Below are 21,071 nucleotides of genomic sequence, written 5' to 3' on the forward strand. Positions count from 1 at the left end.
TCAAGGTCCTATTTTGGCTCTTGTGGACTTGTTTTTATTTTCTTGAAGTTCATCTTGAACTTGTATATTGAGCAATTTACAATCTGCTCTGCAGTAGGTCCCTGGCCTTGTTCTGACTGATGTAATAATTACAGGTGGCAAAACCGAAGTTCAAAGCAACTAGAAAAATTTCCTAATGTCAATATATCCAGTAAGTGTTATAGCTATGAGTAGGTCTGGTGAGGCTAAAACTACTTTGTTCACTATGCTATGCTGTCTTAAAAGAATAGTTTAGTCTGCATTCCTGGTGACCATATAATTTTGTGTGTTTGTGTGTGTGTGTGTGCACGCAGATCAGGACCTTTTTTAAGCAGAGTATTATTAATAATAATTCTGGAGAAACAAAGTGAATGGCTTTTTGCCTAGGACTGTGCTTCATATGCATCCCTAGGTGGTAAAAATGGTTGAGCACTCTACCGAAAAGGTAGTTCAAACCCACCCCGAGGTGCTTCCAAAGGTAGGCCTGGTAATCTGCTTCTAAAAGTTTATAGCCTTGAAAATCCTTTGTGGTGTAGTTCCACCCTGTACTCATGGGGTCATCATGAATAGGAATCAACTCAACAGCAACTGTTTGTTTGTTTTTTGCTTTTTCTGTACCCCAATAGGACAATCCAGAAGATTAGGCAACTGCTGATGGAGACATGGCCACATCAGCCATGTCACCCTATTTTGAGACCCTTCCTCTGAACTAATCAAATACTCCTGTACTCAACAATTCCACTATTTAAAATATTCACATATATTCATTCTTTTGCATTCCCAAAACTACTTCATCCTTTTTCTGTTTTCATATGCCTGTAACATACCCATTTTTTTTCCTTTTTTTTTTTTCTTATGTCATTTGCCACATTTGATTTCAAAGTATTCTCCTTCAGTGCCTGCCAGCTGGAACTGTCCTTCAACGTCTAAGCCCCCAGATCCCTATCTCTTTCTGAAACACATTGCAGAGTATAATTAAAGTGGGTGCTGTTCTGCTGTATGTTGTCTAACATTTTGCTTTGTGCCTGAGAGAATTATTTATTTTACTGGCCACAGAATCTCTGGGAAATGGTAGCTCCCAATGAGGGTCAGTAGGCAGTGTGAAGAACAGATGACAGCCTGCAATACCTCCTTCGCATTTCTGTAAAGAGATTTGACATTTACAAAGTACTGCATGTTGCTTTTCCCACAAATCTCTGAAGAATTCATAAAAATAAGGGCTTAATGATGATTCCTTCACATTTGATATGCTTTTAAAAGTGCAAGATATGCTGTTTTTGATTAAGCTGGAAGAGGCCCTACAATGGCTGGTATGATAGACCCATTTCTAAAACTACCTGAATGCAGGAGTAATACATATCAAAGACTGTTTCCTAGAAAGGCAATGCCAATGCTAGGGAGAATTGCTGTTCAGGGAAGTTCTTTGTATTCTGAAGAACAGGGATCAAATTTATTAGTGGTTACCAGGTGTGGGCAGGAGGGAGGAAGACAAGAAGACATAATGCTAAGGGAACACTGAGCCAGCTTCTGTTAAGGGTGATGTAAAATTCAGGAACGGTTAAGGGTGATGGTTGAAAAACATGATGACATAATTATCACTGAACTGTACATATGAAAATCATTGAAATGGCAAATGTTTTGTTACTTTTATATATACCACAATTTAAAAAAAAAAAAGACTCAGTGTGCCTCTTCCTATAGAACTCTTAAATTTACAGCTGATAGAATCAGGTAGCATTTAAACTATCTAAGACTTAATTGGAGCCCTGGTGGCACAGTGGTTAAGAGTTTGGCTACTAACCAAAAGCTCAGCAGTTCAAATCCACCAGGTGCTCCTTGGAAACCCTATGGGACAGTTCTACTCTGTCCTACAGGGTTGCTACAATTTGGACTCAACTCAAAATTGGAGCCCTGGTCATGTGTGGTTAAGAACTCAGCTGCTAACCAAAAAAGGTCAGCAGTTAGAACCCATCACCTGCTCCTTGGAAACCTTATGGGGCAGTTCTACTCTGTCTTATACGGTCACTACAAGTTGGGTAAGAGCTAATTATTCTTCCATTTTCTTGGTTCATGGAAGAAATTTCAAAATAAAGTCTACCCTTAAGTAACAGAGATAGACTTTCTTTGATGATAGAGAATACCTTAAACAAAAGATTGAAACAAATCATAAAAGTTAATATACCTTTGAATCTTTTAAACTGCATATAGAAACCTGCACACATTAATAAGAAATGACTTTATTAATACTGCTTTATTTCTAATTTTCTGGACTAAATACAGATTATCAAAAAAGAAAGTTTCTGTAATATTTCTTTCATGCAGAATTTAAATAATTTAAGTAAGAAAAAATTAATCAATAAAAAGTAAAAGAGCTTCAATGACATTTTAAAGTAAAACTCAAGGATAGTTTTGATGTGAATTAAGTCCCATTTCTCCCTCAGGGTAATATACAGAGCATGAAAAAGCTGCCTAAATAAATCAGTGCTGGACTTGGTAGGACAGGGAAGAAATGATAATAAGTGCATGGGCTGGGGAGATAGCCATTTCAAAAATATATTTATCTAGAGTAGATATCCCCACAAACAGTTTTTTTTTTTTTTTTTATAATAACTTTTATTAAGCTTCAAGTGAACGTTTACAAATCCAATCAGTCTGTCACATATAAGTTTACATACATCTCACTCCCTACTCCCACTTACTCTCCCCGTCTTGAGTCAGCCCTTTCAGTCTCTCCTTTCTTGACAATTTTGCCGGCTTCCCTCTCTCTCTATCCTCCCATCCCCCCTCCAGACAAGAGTTGCCAACACAATCTCAAGTGTACACCTGATATAATTAGCTCACTCTTCATCAGCGTCTCTCTCCCACCCGCTGACCAGTCCCTTTCATGTCTGATGAGTTGTCTTCAGGGATGGTTCCTGTCCTGTGTCAACAGGAGGTCTGGAGAGCATGACCGCCGGGATTCCTCCAGTCTCAGTCAGACCATTAAGTTTGGTCTTCTTATGAGAATTTGGGGTCTGCATCCCACTGCTCTCCTGCTCCCTCAGGGGTCCTCTGCTGAGCTCCCTGTCAGGGCAGTCATCGATTGTGGCCGGGCACCAACTAGTTCTTCTGCTCTCAGGATGATGTAGGTCTCTGGTTCATGTGGCCCTTTCTGTCTCTTGGGCTCTTAGTTGTCATGTGGACTTGGTGTTCTTCATTTTCCTTTGCTCCAGGTGGGTTGAGACCAATTGCTGCATCTTAGATGGCTGCTTGTTAGCATTTAAGACCCCAGACGCCACATTTCAAAGTGGGATGCAGAATGATTTCATAATAGAATTATTTTGCCAATTGACTTAGAAGTCCCCGCAAACCATGTTCCCCAGACCCCCGCGCTTGCTCCGCTGAGCTTTGAAGCATTCATTTTATCCCGGAAACTTCTTTGCTTTTGGTCCAGTCCAATTGAGCTGACCTTCCATGTATTGAGTGTTGTCTTTCCCTTCACCTAAAGCAGTTCTTATCTACTGATTAATCAATAAAAAACCCTCTCCCACCCTCCCTCCCTCCCCCCCTCGTAACCACAAAAGTATGTGTTCTTCTCAGGTTTACTATTTCTCAAGATCTTATAATAGTGGTCTTATACAGTATTTGTCCTTTTGCCTCTGACTCATTTCGCTCAGCATAATGCCTTCCAGGTTCCTCCATGTTATGAAATGTTTCAGAGATTCGTCACTGTTCTTTATCGATGCGTAGTATTCCATTGTGTGAATATACCACAATTTATTTACCCATTCATCCGTTGATGGACACCTTGGTTGCTTCCAACTTTTTGCTATTGTAAACAGAGCTGCAATAAACATGGGTGTGCATATATCTGTTTGTATGAAGGCTCTTGTATCTCTAGGGTATATTCCGAGGAGTGGGATTTCTGGGTTGTATGGTAGTTCTATTTCTAACTGTTTAAGATAACGCCAGATAGATTTCCAAAGTGGTTGTACCATTTTACATTCCCACCAGCAGTGTATGAGAGTTCCAATCTCTCCGCAGCCTCTCCAACATTTATTATTTTGTGTTTTTTGGATTAATGCCAGCCTTGCTGGTGTGAGATGGAATCTCATCGTAGTTTTAATTTGCATTTCTCTAATGGCTAATGATCGAGAGCATTTTCTCATGTATCTGTTGGCTGCCTGAATATCTTCTTTAGAGAAATGTGTGTTCATATCCTTTGCCCACTTCTTGATTGGGTTGTTTGTCTTTTTGTGGTTGAGTTTTGACAGAATCATGTAGATTTTAGAGATCAGGCGCTGGTCGGAGATGTCATAGCTGAAAATTCTTTCCCAATCTGTAGGTGGTCTTTTTACTCTTTTGGTGAAGTCTTTAGATGAGCATAGGTGTTTGATTTTTAGGAGCTCCCAGTTATCGGGTTTCTCTTCATCATTTTTGGTAATGTTTTGTATTCTGTTTATACCTTGTATTAGGGCTCCTAGGGTTGTCCCAATTTTTTCTTCCATGATCTTTATCGTTTTAGTCTTTATGTTTAGGTCTTTGATCCACTTGGAGTTAGTTTTTGTGCATGGTGTGAGGTATGGGTCCTGTTTCATTTTTTTGCAAATGGATATCCAGTTATGCCAGCACCATTTGTTAAAAAGGCTGTCTTTTCCCCAGTTAATTGACACTGGTCCTTTGTCAAATATCAGCTGCTCATACGTGGATGGATCTATGTCTGGGTTCTCAATTCTGTTCCATTGGTCTATGTGTCTGTTGTTGTACCAATACCAGGCTGTTTTGACTACTGTGGCTGTATAATAGGTTCTGAAGTCAGGTAAGGTGAGGCCTCCCACTTTCTTCTTCTTTTTCAGTAGTGCTTTGCTTATCCGGGGCTTTTTTCCCTTCCATATGAAATTGGTGATTTGTTTCTCTATCCCCTTAAAATATGACATTGGAATTTGGATCGGAAGTGCGTTAAATGTATAGATGGCTTTTGGTAGTATAGACATTTTTACTATGTTAAGTCTTCCTATCCATGAGCAAGGTATGTTTTTCCACTTAAGTATGTCCTTTTGAATTTCTTGTAGTAGAGCTTTGTAGTTTTCTTTGTATAGGTCTTTTACATCCTTGGTAAGATTTATTCCTAAGTATCTTATCTTCTTGGGGGCTACCGTGAATGGTATTGATTTGGTTATTTCCTCTTCGGTGTTCTTTTTGTTGATGTAGAGGAATCCAAGTGATTTTTGTATGTTTATTTTATAACCTGAGACTCTGCCAAACTCTTCTATTAGTTTCAGTAGTTTTCTGGAGGATTCCTTAGGGTTTTCTGTGTATATAATCATGTCATCTGCAAATAGTGATAACTTTACTTCTTCCTTGCCAATCCGGATACCTTTTATTTCTTTGTCTAGCCTGATTGCCCTGGCTAAGACTTCCAACACGATGTTGAATAAGAGCGGTGATAAAGGGCATCCTTGTCTGGTTCCCGTTCTCAAGGGAAATGCTTTCAGGTTCTCTCCATTTAGAGTGATATTGGCTGTTGGCTTTGCATAGATGCCCTTTATTATGTTGAGGAATTTTCCTTCAATTCCTATTTTGGTAAGAGTTTTTATCATAAATGGGTGTTGGACTTTGTCAAATGCCTTTTCTGCATCAATTGATAAGATCATGTGGTTTTTGTCTTTTGTTTTATTTATGTGATGGATTACATTAATGGTTTTTCTGATATTAAACCAGCCTTGCATACCTGGTATAAATCCCACTTGATCAGGGTGAATTATTTTTTTGATGTGTTGTTGGATTCTATTGGCTAGAATTTTGTTGAGGATTTTTGCATCAATGTTCATGAGGGATATAGGTCTATAATTTTCTTTTTTTGTAATGTCTTTACCTGGTTTTGGTATCAGGGAGATGGTGGCTTCATAGAATGAGTTGGGTAGTATTCCGTCATTTTCTATGCTTTGGAATACCTTTAGTAGTAGTGGTGTTAACTCTTCTCTGAAAATTTGGTAGAACTCTGCAGTGAAGCCGTCCGGGCCAGGACTTTTTTTTGTTGGGAGTTTTTTGATTACCGTTTCAATCTCTTTTTTTGTTATGGGTCTATTTAGTTGTTCTGCTTCTGAATGTGTTAGTTTAGGTAGGTAGTGTTTTTCAAGGAATTCATCCATTTCTTCTAGGTTTTCAAATTTGTTAGAGTACAATTTTTCATAATAATCTGAAATGATTCTTTTAATTTCATTTGGTTCTGTTGTGATGTGGTCCTTCTCATTTCTTATTCGGGTTATTTGTTTCCTTTCCTGTATTTCTTTAGTCAGTCTAGCCAATGGTTTATCAATTTTGTTAATTTTTTCAAAGAACCAGCTTTTGGCTTTGTTAATTCTTTCAATTGTTTTTCTGTTCTCTAATTCATTTAGTTCAGCTCTAATTTTTATTATTTGTTTTCTTCTGGTGCCTGATGGATTCTTTTGTTGCTCACTTTCTATTTGTTCAAGTTGTAGGGACAGTTCTCTGATTTTGGCTCTTTCTTCTTTTTGTATGTGTGCATTTATTGATATAAATTGACCTCTGAGCACTGCTTTTGCTGTGTCCCAGAGGTTTTGATAGGAAGTATTTTCATTCTCGTTGCTGTCTATGAATTTCCTTATTCCCTCCTTGATGTCTTCTATAACCCAGTCTTTTTTCAGGAGGGTATTGTTCATTTTCCAAGTATTTGATTTCTTTTCCCTCGTTCTTCTGTTATTGATCTCTAGTTTTATTGCCTTGTGGTCTGAGAAGATGCTTTGTAATATTTCGATGTTTTGGACTCTGCAAAGGTTTGTTTTATGACCTAATATGTGGTCTATTCTAGAGAATGTTCCATGTGCGCTAGAAAAAAAAGTATATTTTGCAGCAGTTGGGTGGAGAGTTCTGTATAAGTCAATGAGGTCAAGTTGGTTGATTGTTGTAATTAGATCTTCCGTGTCTCTGTTGAGCTTCTTACTGGATGTCCTGTCCTTCTCCGAAAGGGGTGTGTTGAAGTCTCCTACTATAATTGTGGAGGTATCTATCTCGCTTTTCAGTTCTGTTAAAATTTGATTTATATATCTTGCAGCCCTGTCATTGGGTGCGTAAATATTTAATATGGTTATGTCTTCCTGATCAATTGTCCCTTTTATCATTATATAGTGTCCTTCTTTATCCTTTGTGGTGGATTTAAGTCTAAAGTCTATTTTGTCAGAAATTAATATTGCTACTCCTCTTCTTTTTTGCTTATTGTTTGCTTGATATACTTTTTTCCATCCTTTGAGTTTTAGTTTGTTTGTGTCTCTAAGTCTAAGGTGTGTCTCTTGTAGGCAGCATATAGATGGATCGTGTTTCTTTATCCAGTCTGTGACTCTCTGTCTCTTTATTGGTGCATTTAGTCCATTTACATTCAGGGTAATTATAGATAAATAAGTTTTTAGTGCTGTCATTTTGATGCCTTTTTATGTGTGTTGTTGACAATTTCATTTTTCCACATACTTTTTTGTGCTGAGGCGTTTTTCTTAGTAAATTGTGAGATCCTCACTTTCATAGTGTTTGACTTTATGTTAGTTGAGTCGTTACGTTTTTCTTGGTTTTTGTCTTGAGTTATAGAGTTGTTATACCTTTTTGTGGTTACCTCATTATATACCCCTATTTTTCTAAGTAAAAACCTAACTTGTATTGTTCTATATCGCCTTGTATCACTCTCCATATGGCAGTTCAATGCCTCCTGTATTTAGTCCCTCTTTTTGATTATTGTGATCTTTTACCTATTGACTTCCATGATTCCCTGTTATGTGTATTTTTTTTTAATTAATCTTAATTTGTTTGTTTTTGTGATTTCCCTATTTGAGTTGATATCAGGACGTTCTGTTTTGTGACCTTGTGTTGTGCTGATATCTGATATTATTGGTTCCCTGACCAAACAATATCCTTTAGTATTTCTTGTAGCTTTGGTTTGGTTTTTGCAAATTCTCTAAACTTGTGTTTGTCTGTAAATATCTTAATTTCGCCTTCATATTTCAGAGAGAGTTTTGCTGGATATATGATCCTTGGTTGGCAGTTCTTCTCCTTCAGTGTTCTGTATATGTCGTCCCATTCCCTTCTTGCCTGCATGGTTTCTGCTGAGTAGTCAGAACATATTCTTATTGATTCTCCCTTGAAGGAAACCTTTCTTTTCTCCCTGGCTGCTTTTAAAATTTTCTGTTTATCTTTGGTTTTGGTGAGTTTGATGATAATATGTCTTGGTGTTTTTCTTTTTGGATCAATCTTAAATGGGGTTCGATGAGCATCTTGGATAGATATCCTTTCGTCTTTCATGATGTCAGGGAAGTTTTCTGTCAGAAGTTCTTCAACTATTTTCTCTGTGTTTTCTGTCCCCCCTCCCTGTTCTGGGACTCCAATCACCCGCAGGTTATCCTTCTTGATAGAGTCCCACATAATTCTTAGGGTTTCTTCATTTTTTTTAATTCTTTTATCTGATTTTTTTTCAGCTATGTTGGTGTTGATTCCCTGGTCCTCCAGATGTCCCAGTCTGCATTCTAATTGCTCGAGTCTGCTCCTCTGACTTCCTAGTGTGTTGTCTAATTCTGTTATTTTATTGTTAATCTTTTGGATTTCTACATGTTGTCTCTCTATGGATTCTTGCAACTTATTAATTTTTCCAGTATGTTCTTGAATAATCTTTTTGAGTTCTTCAACAGTTTTATCAGTGTGTTCCTTGGCTTTTTCTGCAGATATCCTAATTTCATTTGTGATATCATTAAGCATTCTGTAAATTAGTTTTTTATATTCTGTATCTGATAATTCCAAAATTGTATCTTCATTTGGGAAAGATTTTGATTCTTTTGTTTGGGGAGTTGGAGAAGCTGTCACGGTCTGCTTCTTTAAGTGGTTTGATATGGATTGTTGTCTCCGAGCCATCACTGGGAAACTAGTTTTTCCAGAAAATCCGCTAAAAAAAAACTGCAGTCAGATCCCTATCAGAGTTCTCCCTCTGGCTCAGGCTATTCAGATGTTAATGAAGCCGCCTGCGTGCAGTCCAAATCCCTGTGGGACGGTTCCCCGGCTCGGGTGCTGCTCTTTCTGCTCCAAGATCAGTCACTGCCTCCCGGGGACTTCTCCTAACGGCTGCGTCCCACGCCGCCCGTGGAACCGGCTAGTCCCCCTCCCGGGGTTAGTTCAGGGGGGTGGAGCAGGTCTCTGTGCTTGTGCCGTACCTGACTGGTATGCTGGCTCCAGGCTCTGGAAACAATCGCTGCTTCCCCGTATTAGTTCGTTCTCCGTCTCTAAATCTGTGTTTGTTGTTCAGGGTTCGTAGATTGTTATGTATGTGATCGATTCACTTGTTTTTCCGTGTCTTTGTTGTAAGAGGGATCCGAGGTAGCGTCTGCCTAGTCCGCCATCTTGGCTCCGCCTCTAACAGCAGTTTTTAAAAACAGCCAACATATTTCAGTATAATTTGACCAAGGTGTAAATTCTTTTCTCCCTGTGATGGATGCGAGGGCGTGAGCGCGGGCCCGCAGGGGGAGGGATCCTTTCCCCACAAACAGTTTAACTCCTAGAAATGTGGCTTGTTGTCCCTGTTTCTGTCCCCTTAGTCCCTACACCAACTAGTCTCCATCCAAGTAACTATCACTACAGTTAGGGGCCAGAAAAAATGGAGAATATGAGCAGCTTCCCTGTCTTTCATTTTAGTTCCATCATCCATATTTTTGTTTTTGTTAGGTATTGTTGAATCGGTTCCGAGTCACAGCTACCCTATGTACAACAGAATGAAACACTGCCCAGTCCTGTGCCATTCTCACAATCCTTGTTATGCTTGAGTCCATTGTTGCAGTCACTAGGTCAGTCAATCTCAGTGAGGGTCTTCCTCTTTTTTGCTGACCCTCTACATTACCAAGCGTAATGCCCTTTTCCAAGACTGGTCTCTCCTGATAACGTGTCCAAAGTACGTAAGACCAAGTCTCCATATTCGCTTCTAAGGAGCATTCCGGCTGTACTGTATTCTTCCAAGACAGATTTGTTCACTCTTCTGGCAGTTCATGATATATTCTATATTCTTCGCCAATACCATAATTCAAATGTATTAATTCTTCTTTGGTCTTCCTTACTCATTGTCCAGCTTTCCCATGCATGTGAGGCAATCAAAAATACCATGGCTTGGGTCAGGCACACCTTAGTCCTCAAGGTGACTTCTTTGCTTTTTAACAATTTAAAGAGGTCTTTTGCAGTAGATTTGCCCAATGCAGTGCATCTTTGGATTTCTTAACTGCTGCTTCCATGGGTGTTGATTGTGGATCCAAATAAAAATGAAATCCTTGACAACTTCAATCTTTTCTTCATTTATCATGATGTTGCTTATTGGCCCAGTTGTGAGGATTTTTGTTTTCTTTATGTTGAGGTGTAATCCATACTGAAGGCTGTAGCCTTTGATATTCATCAGTAAGTGCTTGGAGTCCTTTTCACTTTCAGCAAGCAATGTTGTGTAATCCGGATAATGTAGGTTGTTAATGAGTTTTCCTCTAATCCTGATGCCCTGTTCTTCTTCATGTAGTCCAGTTTCTCAGATTATTTACTCAGCATACAAAATGAATAAGTATGGTGAAAGCATACAACCCTGACACACACCTTTTCTGACTTTAAGCCCCGCAGTATCCCCTTGCTCTGTTCAAATGATTTCCTCTTGCTCTATGTATAGGCTTCTCATGAACACAACTAAGTGTTCTGGAATTCCCATTCTTCGCAGTGTTATCCATAATTTGTTATGATCCACACAGTCAAATGCCTTTTCATAGTCAATAAAATACATGTAAACATGTTTCTGGTATCTCTGCTTTCAGCCAGGATCCATCTGATATCAGCAATACTATCCCTTGTTCCATGTCCTCTTTTGAATCTGGCTTGAATTTCTGATTTTAGGAGCCAGTTATGATTCTTGCTTTGTTCCCTTATTACCACTCTGGTCATAAAATGATGGCATTTCTATTTTTATTATTATATCTGCATTTTTTGGTTGACATTCTTCTGTAAAGAAGAACTAGTCCCTTTTTCAACCACATCCCTTCTCTCATTTACTTATTTATATAACATGCACATATGAATCAAAATGAACCCTACCTAGTTATAAAAATATTTTACAAAGTAGATTTGAAGGCAATAGTAGACATAAAAAGCCATATTTCTTAATGGTAAATCCATCAGAAATATTTAACAATTTTGAATACGTATATACCTAATAACATATGTTCAATATATATAAAGCAAAAACTATTATAACTAAAAGGAGAAATAGACAAATCCAAAATCATTGTGGATAATTTATTGAACAAGTGGACAAAACATCAGTAAACCTAAAGAAGGTCTGAATAACACCACTGCAAAACTTCATCTAATTTAAACAATTGCATCTAATTTGGCCTAATGTACCAGTCAACTGCAGAACATACATTTGTCTGAAGTGTGCATGAAACATTTACCAAAAGCAGGCCATAAACTGGGCTATAATTCAATAAATCTCACAAGATCTCAATAAATGTAAATGATTGAAGTTATATAACTTATACTGTCTGATCATGGTGGAATTAAACCAGATATAAATAACATAAGCACAAGTAGGAAGTTCCTAAGTGTTTAAAGTTAAGAAATACACTTTTAAAGAACCCATTATCTAAGAAAATCATATATTAAAAAACAAGAAATACTGAAAATCAGTAAGTATTCATTGCAAGGAGTTAGAAAAAGAATGGCAAAATAGTCCCAGAGAATACTGACAAAAGGAAATAATAAAGGTAAGAACTGAAATCCATGAAATAGAAATCAAAGAGTAAAGCAGCAAAGCCTAACGTTTATTCTTTGAAATGAATATTAAATTTATATTACCTTAACAAGGAGTACATGAATAGCTAATGTAAGAAATGAAAAGGGGTCAACACAAATATACACTTCACACACTACAAAAATAATAAGAAGAAATTATGAAAAATTGTATAGCAAAATATTTTCCAATTTAGATTAACTGGACAAATTTCTTATAAACACCAATCATCAAGCTTACACAGAAAAACAAAAGAAATAAATGAAATATATGTTCACATGTATGAATCAATTTAGAAATACACAGGAATATGTATATTGTTATGTCAGCTGAGATTTGCTTCAATTTGATTCCATGGAGAAATTCTTTCACAAAAATTGCACCATGGAATTAGTCCCAACTTGAGTCATGGGGCTGACCTTATGTATTTGTGTCAGTCACTCAGTCTTTCAGTCATTAGCCACCGTCCCCCTCAAAGTAGGTAGAGATTGGGTGTAGCCTACTAGACAGCATGGTTTACATTTATCTGAGAGCAATTCTCTGGCAGTCATAAATTGTTACCAGCTAACCACAGCAGGTGAGGGGTGGGTACACCAGCTAGTAAAAGGAATCTGGGTGAGGCACCAACATCATTCTTTTTGGCCTGCCCCTTATACCACTCAGATTCATTTTCTTTTCACATTAGGTTAACTGTATACAGTTAGCATTTCTTCAGGAGTCTGGTTGGTGACAACTGTTGGAGTCTTACAAGAAGAAACTTAACCCATTGCTGTTGAGTTGATTCCAACTCATAGTGACTCTATAGGACAGAGTAAAACTACCCCATAGAGTTTCCAAGAAGCACCTGGTAGATTCAAACTGCCGACCTTTTGGTTAGCAGCTGTAGTAGTTAACCACTATGCCACCAGGTTTTCCAAGAAGAGACTTAGTGAGGCAAATTACAACTCCATTCTACAGTTGGTTCAGAAGCCATAATGGAAAAATCATCATATCTTTCTTTTACTCCTCGTTCTAGATTTTTGTACACTTTGACTACCTTCTCTGCTGATCAAGAGAGCTTGCCTGGTGGATAGGCCAAGACCAAGGAGACCAGCGGCTCAAAACCAGGGCTGATTTTGTTGCCCAGGAGACAATTCACAATTTCTAGAGATATATTTGGTTGTTAAAACTGGGGGTAAAGGTTATTGCTAGTGGATAGGGATGAGGCTAGGAATGCTGTTATGCAGTCTGTAATATAGAGGACAAATGCCTACAACAAAGAATTATCCAACCCAAAGTGTCAATAGTGCCCTGTTTGAGAAATCCTGCCTTAGAAGACTTAGTGAACATTTGAAACTGGACCAATAGGTCCATGCCCAGTGTGCAAGAAGCCAAACTCTCAAACATTGTTTTGAGAGGAAGAAAGAGTTTATTTCAGAGGCTAGCAAGAGGGAACTCAGAGGTATAGAATTCAAATTGAGCTCCCCAATTTGAGGAAGCATTTACATTTTATAGGTTTGGGGAATTATACATATTCATAAAGGGGTGGGAGATGGCAGCTGGTGAGGATTGGGGAGTTCTACTTATTCATGGTTTCTACTGATTGTTCATTATGGAGTGGGGCTAAGACTTGGCACGGAAGTGGCCAATGGACTCTTTGCTTTTGAAATGGACTTGGCTACTGTAGATGACATGTCTGGTGATCTTGGTTCCTTGATATGAGCTTTTTTGTGCCTTAACATGAGTTTTCTTGTGTTATTGAGCATGTGTGATGGCCCAGGGTTGTCTCTTGGTCATCTTTGTCTGTTCTGTGCATGTCTGACCTCACTAAGCTGGTTAGATCTGGACCTGTCTGGGGCTCTCTAGAGGGTCTGCAAAATAACTTAGAGGAAGTGAGTGATGTGGTGGGGAGGTGACTGGGAGTGGTCTGGTAACTGTTGGAGCACTAATCAATTAGGTGTCTTTAGCCTCTAGGGTCCCCTAACACATGCATATGGGCTTGGGGAGTGACTTTTAACGTTTACCTTCTGTGCCCTGTATTAGCGACTTAGCTTTTGGAGACAGGCTTTGGAAATATTCACTCCAGATTAACCTCCCAAAATGCCCTTTACATCAAGTAGTATTCCACTGCAGAGGGAATCATGAGAATTGGTTTGAGAAATGACTCTTATACCAACTAGTTCTATGACCTTAGGCAAGTCCCTTCAACTCTGGGCTTAGACTTTTCTCATTTACTAAATTAGCGAAATTATCTGATCTTTATATGGCCCTCTCAGTTCTGACCTTCAAAGTTCTTTTTGGCTAAATGCCACTTGGGAGGAGGGTGATTAACATTGAAAAATAAGAAACAGTTATTTACATCTTAGCTTGAATTTGTTCATGAGCTCCTTTATGAAAGACAGTTGCAGAGGAGAGCAAATAATAATGAGAGTGTGGTAGCAGGGTAGGGCATGGCCCTGATGAACTGGAAATCTGCTGGACAGGAAAATTATGAAGGAAGGGAAAAACAATGAACGTGAAGGCCAAAAGGTCCAGAAGTCAAACCACAGTTAATCTAGGGCTCTATGTGGCGACCACTAGAACCACAACAGCAAACATTTGCAGGACTTTATAAAGATTAAAAAATACTGCAGTCTCACGAGGTAGGAAAGTCTGTCTTAATCATAGCCACATTACAAAGGAAGGCACTGAAGTTAAAGAAGATAAGTGGTTGCTAAATTCATATGTCTAGTGAGGGGCAGAGAGAGGGCTTAAACTCACATCTTCTGATGCTACATCCTTCAATCGGAAACAAATTGGACTGGATGCCTTAGTTTGAGTGTAGTTCTGGCACTTTCTAGCTGTGTAAGAGCTTGTTTCTCCATATCAAAATTATTTGATTCCAAGGCTTGGAAGGTTTTTCAATCTTCTCTGCACTCATTAATTACATTCCTCTGAGCTTGAAAGGGGTGATTCGCTTTCAGCGTTTCTAAAAAATAAATAAATAAAGTCTTGCCAAAACACAAACATTAGTTCTGCCACATTATTCTTCAGGTCCATAGGCCATGTCTCAAAAACCTAAGAGAATAATGCTTATAAATTAACTCTGGCTGTGAAAGGTTTTGAAAGAATTATGTTCTCAAAAAAGCTTTAAAAAGCATGGGTTTTGTGTCAGTATTTTTGTATGACCCTTACTGTGTGCTAATTACCAGTTATTTTTAAAGTTATTTTATACTGAGTTTCACCACACAGCAACCTAGAGAAAGATTCTTGGAAAATATCCTAGATTTCTATCTACAAAGCCTTGTTAAACTCTACCACACATTTAGCATTGTTATAAATATTATGGTTTTAAATTCACCCAAACTAAAGGAGAGATTTTTCAACACAAGAGTTTTTGGGGGTCAAATTTTTGTCTTAATTCATCAGAGATAACTTAGTGTATGAGTATGATAATCCGGATATGATAACCTAGTGTCTGGGCTTTGGTAATCTAACAAATCTACATTTGAATCCTGTTTCAGAAAATTTTTGTGTCTCAATTCATTTCTCCATGCCCTCACCACTGGTTCGAGCCACACCTGCATCACACTTTTCCCGGTAGGCTTAGACTCACCTTTCACTTACAACATTTCCCCTCCAGGGCACGCCATGAGTCTCCGCATTTTGCCCGATGACTTTGCCAATGCCAAGACATGAGCCTGCGGTAGGAACTTACTGAGCAACATTCATGTACAGTTGTATAATATGGAGGACTCACCATGGCGATAACTCTCAAACAATCTGGGATGGGAGTCAATGAATGAATATGCTTCCTTGTCAATCCTTAGATTCACAGCTCTGTGAGGCATCTCCTATAACTCCCGAAGATCCTGGCAGTACTGAGCCCCAGTTGTCCATGGAGATGACCAACTTAACGCCACTCTCTTATTTTGGCTTTTTCCCCTTTCCTATAAAATTCTCCCCAGTTATTCACTGCAGTGCCCTTAGCCTCCCAAATAAACTACCTGCACAGACATCTTTATTTTAGACTCTGCTTTTTTCTTTGAATGGGCGTTACAGGTGGGTAGATTCCAGACAAAAACAAACAAAACTGGGTATAGACCTAGAAATTAGATTTTGAGCATAGAACTCTTGACCTGGATTTTTGACCAATCAATAGTGATAAGTGGGAGGTGATAAAACCTGGCATGCTATAACATCACAATTAACAAAACAGTTACCTATGGTGGGATAACAATGAGATACAAATGGAAGCTGAACCTGTGGTTAGGTGGTAGCCCTAGATGTGCAGGCCACACCCCAGGGAAACTCCCTTTATGTTGTCGAACACAGCAGGAGACCGTGGTAATTATAAGGCAGGCTTTCAACAGCTGCATTGGAAACAATATAAAAAGGAAATGGTAGGCTTCAATAACTATCAACTCAGAGGAAGCTATGAAATCCATAAAGTTTTCATAGATGAGTTTAAAGAGAACCTTTTCTTGTGTAGGCACAACTTGTGTTGAAGATTAGAGCCAAGATTTATTTAAGAGTGGCAGGACTTGAAACGAGACTAATGTTCAGACCCAACAGTTCCCATATGGCAAGCAAAGAATTCTGACAGGGGAAGAATGTGACCTTGATCACTAGTATAGGAACATTAGGAGGGACAAGCCTAAGAAGCTTGGACTCCCAGGTTTTCCTAAAACCTCTAGGCCATCAGAAGCAAAACTCTGCACTTTGATAGAAGACTGTGGCCTCCCCTTGCCTGAAGACCTTGCAAAGAACTCACCTGAGGCAATGTCTTAGTCATCTAGTGCTGCTATAACAGAAATACCACAAGTGGATGGCTTCACAAAGAGAAATTTATTCTCTCACTGTCTAGTAGGCTACAAGGCCAAATTCAGGGCATCAGCTCCAGGAGAAGCCTTTCTCTCTCTGTTGGTGAAACATCTCTGTTGGTGGCTATTGTAAATGGTATTGATTTGGTGATTTGGTATTGATTTGGTGTTTTCTTCTTCGACATTCTCTTTGTTGGTGTAGAGTTCAACTGAGTTTTGTATGTTTATCTCGTATCCTGATACTTTGCTGAACTATTCTATTAGTTCCAGTAGTTTTGTGGATTTTTTAGAGTTTTCTGTATATAGATCATGTCATCTGCAAATAAAGATACTTGTACTTCTTCCTTACAAATTTGATTGCCCTTTATTTCTTTGGAAACCCTGGTGGCGTAGTGATTAAGTGCTACAGCTGCTAACCAAAGGGTCAGCAGTTCGAATCCGCCAGGCACTCCTTGGAAACTCTATGGGGCAGTTCTATTCTGTCCTCTAGGGTTGCTATGAGTCGGAATCGACTCGTCGGCGCTGGGTTTGGTTTTTTTTTTTTTTTTGGTTTTATTTCTTTGTCTAGCCTAATTGCTCTGACTAGGATCTCCAGCACAATGTTGAATAAGAGCGGTGATAAAGGGCATTCTTGTCTGGTTTCCATTCTCAAGGGGAATGCTTTCAGGCTCTCTTCATTTAGGATCATGTTGGCTGTTGGCTTTGTATAAATGCCCTTTATTATGCTGAATAATTTCCATTTCCTCTAGATTTTCAAATTTGCTAGAGCACAATTTTTCATAGTATTCTATTATGATTTTTTTAAATTTCAGTTGGGTCTGTTGTGATACTGCCCATCTCCTTTCTTATTCAGGTTATTTGCTACCTCTCCTGGTTTTTTTTTTTTGGTCAGTTTGGCCAATGGTTTATCGATTTTGTTGATCTTTTCAAAGAACCAGCTTTTGGTCTTATTAACTCTTTCCATTGTTTTCTTGTTTGCTATTTCGTTTAATTCTGCTCTTATTGTTTTTATTTCCCTTCTTTTGTTTCCTGAGGGCTTCTTTTGCTGCTCTCTTTCTGTTTGTTCTAGTTATAGGCATAATTCTTTGATTTTGGTCCTTTTTTCTTTTTGGTTGTGTGCATTTTTTCTGTAAATTGTCTTCTGAGCACTGCTTTTGCTGTGTCCCAAAGGTTCTGATAAGAAGTGTTTTCATTCTCATTTGATTCTATGAATTTCTTTATTCTGTCCTTAATTTCTTCTATAACAGTACTTTTTGAGCAAGCTGCTGTTCAGTTTCCATGTGTTTGATTTTTTTCCTTGCTTTTCCTGTTATTGATTTCTACTTTTATGGCTTTATGGTCAGAAAAGATGCTTTGTAATATTTAGATATTGTGGATTCTGTTGAGGCTGGCTTTAGTATTTCTTGTAATTTTGATTTGGTTTTTGCAAATTCCCTAAACTTCTGTTTATCTGGAAATGTCCTAATTTCACCTTCATATTTGAGAGACAGTTTTGCTGGATATATAATTCTTGATTGGTATTTTTTTTCCTTCAAGGCTTTATATTTGTCATCCATTGCCTTCTTGCCTGCGTGGTTTCTGTTGAGTAGTACAAGATTAGTCTTATTGCTCTCTTTTTAGGTGACTTTTCATTTATCCCTAGCAGCTCTTAAAATTCTCTATTTTTGGTTTTGGCAAGTTTGATATAATATGTCTTGGTGACTTTCTCTTGGGATCTACCTTGTGTGGGGTTCAACGAGCATGTTGGGTATATATCTTCTCATCTTTCATGATACCAGGTAAGTTTTCTGCCAAGAAATCTTCAACTATTCTCTCTGTATTTTCTGTTATCCCCTCCTGTTCTGGTACTCCAATCACTTATAGGCATTCTTCACTTTCTTAAATTCTCTTATCTGATCTTGCCTCAAATGTGTTGATGTCAAGTGGTTCTGACTTCCATTCCATCAATTCTGCTCTATGGCTTTTTATCGAGTTGTCTAATTCTGAAATTTTATTGTTAATCTTCTGAATTTCTTTGTTGTCTTTCTACAGATTCTTGCAGCCTATTACATTTGTCATTATGCGGCTCTCTAATCTTCTTAAGTTCCTTTATATGGTATATCTGAGGGTTCCTTGGCTTGTTCTGCATTTTGCCTGATCTCCTTTCTGATCTGTTAAAGAATTCTATGTATCAATCTTTTTCCACCTCTGGTAGTTCCAGGAATTTCTCTTCATTCAGAAAACTTCTTGATTCTTTGTTTTGGTAGCTTGCTGAAGCCATCATGGTCTGCTTCTTTATGTGATTTGATATTGGCTATTTTTTTATTGTCTCAGAGCTGTCAATAAATTATTGTATTTATTTATTTTATGTTTGCTTACTGTGTCCTAGCTTCTTGTTTTGTTTTGTTTTGATATGTCCAAATAGCCTGCTTGAGTGAGCTAGTTTGATTGTTGATGCTTTTGAAGCTCTAATGTCCTTTCACCAGGTGGTTAGAGCTGTTACTAGGATATATGAGCCCAAGAGCTCGTTTGATTTTCTTGTATGGATTCAGCTCAGGTGTCTAGGTAGTCAGTCACCACATGTGTGGTGCAGGCTCTCACCTACAATCTTAGATGAGTAGAGGTGATCGGTGTAGGTACAGGTATCTGGCTGCAGTAGGGGGTCATGTGCTGAGTGTGGCAGGGAACTGTCAGCCTTCCCTGAGTGTCTATCTGGAAAGCTTGTCCCTGTTCCCTAGAGCACCTAGATGGGTGGGTTTTGCAGCCAGACTATGGGCACCCAATGCTGTTGGCTGTAAGGACTTGGAGGCACCACTTATCCTCGAACCCCTGTCAAGGGTGGCTAGGTGGCATGTGTGTAGCCACTAGTCCTCAAACCCCTGATATGGGTAAGTGAGGACTGCGGTTAATAGGCACAGTGATGTCAAAAGTCACGAATGTGACTTTCCACCATATTGCTGAAACAGCTGAAGTTAGACTTGAGGTATATACCTTGCTGTACTGTGCTGATGAGGGCCTACACTGTTGAAATGGGCCCAAACAGGTCCATGCAGGGGTGAAAGGCATTCAAAGTCCGTGGACTGCTGATGCCTGAGCCTAGGCAAAGGAGCTGTTTTTGCCCTGAGTTCCCAGCTTAGGGAGCCACCAGGTTATTTTCCTCCTGTTTGTTAATTTGTTCCTTCTCCAAGGCTGGGAGGATGGCTCAGGGTATATGGCAGGTCCTACCTCCAGCCCAGAGAAATCAGTTATCATTGAAGCCAGCTTGGGACCCAGTGTAGACCAGGGAAGGTTCAGTTAAATGGAAAAGAGTTTTTTCCGAAGGAGTGTTTTTTGGTTTGTGTGGTAGATTAGATGCAACTACTTATCTTTCGCCGAGAGCATGGCTTTTTGCTGGTGCTTGAAATGTGAGTGAACTCTCCACCATTAGGTCTCTCCCAATGTGGAAAATGTGTCCCAAATGCCACTCCTTGCTTTGCCATGCTTGCATCAGAGACTCTGGCCTGCAGGGTGCCAGTTCCCACAGGGTCAGGTCTAGCAACTCCTCACTGCTTCTGAACCGTCTCTTTCTTCTCTGGCTGCTCAGTCTAATTCCTCAAATTTACCCTGGATGTGCAGGGCTCCTAGATTGTTTTACATAATCAATTTAATTGTTTTTTTCAGGTCTTTGTTGTAAGAGGGACCACTGGAAGTGTCTGACTACTTTGCCATCTTGGCCTCGCCCCCTTCATCAGTAGTTCATTTTTTTAACATCCAAAGTATCTGTTAATTATTTGTTTACCAAGAGAAACTATTCCTCAGCAACTTATTTAACATTCCAAAATAACTTTGCACTCTGAAAGATATCAGCTTCCTTCATCTCCTCAAAATCCTTCATGGAATCATGATTTCGTAGAAGTCTGCATATCCTTTATTTCTTGGTTCAGCTACTGCAAACTTACAGAAAGCTGAAATCCTCAGAGACATAATGAATGCTCCTACAATATGAATTTGCAGACATTTGTTCAGAAGGCCTCACATCTGAGGTTTTGCCTAAACACTAGAAGACAGGGTGGTTCGTCTCCCTCAACACCAATGTCCTTCCTGACTGATGGATAAGTGCAGTTCATACATATATTTTGATTGATGAGTATTATTTCATTGTTTGAATGCACCACAATTTGTATGTATATGAACCTGCTAATGGATATTTGTGTCATTTCTAGTTTTCAGCTATTATGAACAACCTGTTAAGAACATTACTGTCAAGTCTTTATATGGATATACATTTTTTCATTTCTCTTGGGGAAAATACCTATGTATGGAATTTCTGGGTTATATGGGAATGGTTTGTGATTTTCTTTATAAGAAACTGACAGTTTTCCAAAGCGATTGCATCATTTTACATACATACAACATTGTAGAAGAGTATCATTTGTTATACATTCTCACCAACACTTGGTATGGTTAGTTTTTAGTTTTAGCCATCCTAATGAGTGTAAAATGGTATCTTAGTGTGATTTTTAACTTGTGTT

Source organism: Elephas maximus, chromosome 1 (assembly GCF_024166365.1).
Source record: "Elephas maximus indicus isolate mEleMax1 chromosome 1, mEleMax1 primary haplotype, whole genome shotgun sequence".
Classification (NCBI taxonomy): domain Eukaryota; kingdom Metazoa; phylum Chordata; class Mammalia; order Proboscidea; family Elephantidae; genus Elephas; species Elephas maximus.